The sequence below is a fragment of the Oculina patagonica genome, chromosome 1, assembly GCF_052425735.1.
Source record: "Oculina patagonica isolate OP01 chromosome 1, crgOcupat, whole genome shotgun sequence".
In the NCBI taxonomy this organism is placed as follows: Eukaryota; Metazoa; Cnidaria; class Anthozoa; order Scleractinia; family Oculinidae; genus Oculina; species Oculina patagonica.
In genome coordinates this window covers 47,207,717-47,210,574 of record NC_135758.1, presented here as the reverse complement: position 1 = coordinate 47,210,574, position 2,858 = coordinate 47,207,717, and positions in this window count along the sequence as shown.

The following is a 2,858-nucleotide window of genomic DNA, read 5'->3' as shown; positions in this document are numbered from 1 at the left end:
AAGGAGACCTGCACCCTTGAACTGAATGTGTAAGCCTTTAGAATTAGCCACCTGAATGTATTTCGTGTGGGCTAAAGTTGTGTCCTTGGCACAGGCGATTTCCATAGCAGCGAAAATATCCGCACAATTGTAATTTATGAACTTTTATTTGAGAATACATTTTTCTTCCCAAATCTCTCTTAGAAATTTAAAATGATGTATCATAAAATCCAGAAAGCGCATTGGACAAATTTAAAACCGCCTGTTAGTATCATAGCGGACAGCTCGATAAATGACGCGAAAATAGCAACTCTGAAAGCGGATGGTTTGCCTTTGTAATTACTGTGAAGTGGTAAAAAAAATAGGGATCAATGTCCTTGACCTTCGTAGGTTTTTGTTTGTTTAATTGAACGGCTGTGTTGGAATTATGTTAGTTAGTTGTTTGTCTAATTTTGTTCTCTCTTTCAGGAAGCAAATACATTTTAAAATCTATTACAAGTTATACTCTATTGGCTAAGTTTTGAGATATTGTTGTTGGTGCTATAGTTAACGTCAATTTATCATTTATAACGTTCAACTATTTTTGGAAAAATAGAAAAGAAAATAACGTTAGAGTAGTATACTGTTCAAAAATTGCCCATGGAAAACTAGAAAACTAAAGTAAAGTTTAAGAGGACATATGCACAAATTTCAAACAAAAATGAAAATTCTTGGCAAGAGCCCTGTAATGGATTTCGCTCATTCTCTTACCATGGGTAGGCCTTAATATAAAATAAATCACAGTATACCTTGTTTGGCTAAATATCGATTTGTTTTCGAGAAAATCGATAATTCTAAAATCCAGCAAAATTGACGCTTTCGGAGCTCAAAATTTATGCCGAGTTTGTTAGCTTCGCGTCGAAAAATAAAGCACTCTGGAAGAAAAGTACCTATTTAATATCGAAGAATAACATCAAATTAGTACGTCGAAAGCAATTTCTGCTCTTAAAGTCCTTTTATTTACAAAATATAATTAAGTTTATTCGACACACTTTTGATTTAATTCAAAATAGGTCAAACTTATCGCTTTATTTAAGTATGAGCGAAGCGAAATAAATGGCCGAAAATTTGGTGTTAGACAGATAAATGATTGTTCTTTTCGATACTAAAAGGATTTCCTGGAGAAATGATTTAGTGCGATGCTTTCAGATCTCAAAGTTGCTTAAAATTCGTTAATTTAACCGACCGTGACATTGTTGATCTTATCAACATTATGTAAACATTCCACGCAAATGTTAATTTTCCTCATGTGAACTTCAACTGAGTAAAATAAAAACATAGACTTGCTTACCGTGGTGTTCGCTGATACATTGTAAATCCTGTTTTCCTCATTTACGACAAAACCTAAGCCCTCGGCGAAGCTGTTATCTAATTTTCTTGACGCGCCATTTTTAACTGATTTCCACGTATTGAAGTGACAGTTCTTTTCCATGCATTCTTGAAAACAGTCCTGAGTCTTAACTGATCAGTGTAAACAGGAATACGAAGTACTTTGCTTTAAATCAACTTAAAGCTTAGCAGCAGGGGTAGATGAATCGATACGGCCGGCGAATCTTCGTTTCGAAAACCGCCATTTGAGATTTGTCGGCCCTTTGTCCTGCGGTATGCAGATAATTAATTCACACTTGAGTAACTTCCGGCACATGAAATCGACAACCACCGTGACCAGAAAGCACCCTGCTTTTTGGTGATTGGTTGAGGCACTATTTTTATCATTTTAACATAAGCTCTCAATGAAAAACTTTTGGGCTGAGAGAGTTGTTAAATGGTTGTTAAATGGTTGCATGAAAGCGCTTTTAACTTCCGGGTCGAAAGTTCTTCTGTTGCGTTGCATATTTTTTATCCAGTTCTTACCCTTGTTCAAATTCTTGATTAGGCTAAGGCAAAACAGTTGTAGAGTCAACTCTCCCTTATTGAAGATCTCTATAAGACGGACAGCTGGTGTTAGTCCTGTCCTTGCCGTTTTTTCAGTCATTTTTATACTCTAACCAGCTAGGCTACGTTTACACGGGACCGGACCGGAGCCGTTCCGAACTGGACCGGACCGGATCGGCCTCTGTTTACACGGAAGCGTTTGGCACCGATCCATGTGTTTACACAGGACGGTTCTGGAACCGGTCCGGAACGGTTCCATAACTTGACCTGCAAAATAGCAGGTCCAGTTTTGGTTCCGTCCCGCACCGGTTCCAGAACGGCCCCGTGTAAACAGAAGGCCTATCCTATCCGTGTAATTAGAAGGCATATCCTATCCGAAAATCGGACCGAAACGTTCCGGACAGTAGCAGTGGTTGATAAATCGATTCGGCCGGCAAATCTTCTTTTCGAAAACTGAGATTTGTCGGCCCTTTGTCATGCGGTGTGCAGATAATGTATTTCACACTTGCGTAACTTCCGGCACATAAAATCGACAACCGCCGTGACCAGATCCCAGATAGCACCCTGCGTTTTGGTATAGTATTGGTTGAGGCACCATATTATTGCAATATTAATATAAGCTCTAAATGTAAAACTTTTGGGCTGAACATGTAATTAAGTTTCACTTTAGGTAGCTACCGTTTGTGAAAGTTGCTAAATAGTTGCATGACAGTGCTTTTAACTCCCGGGTCTAAGGTTCTTCTGTTGCGTTGTAGCCTGCGAATACACCCGCCTCTCATTCGCGTCCCGCAACGAAAAGCGAAACCGCTTTTCGTTGCGGGACGCGAAGTTTTTTTTGTGTTCTTACCTTTGTCCAAGTTCTTGATTAGGTCAAGGCAAAACAGGTGAAAGCAAAATCTAAGATGTTATCGTTGGATCCGTCTTCCGTGAATGTTAAAAAATATGATCATGTATATATTCTGTTG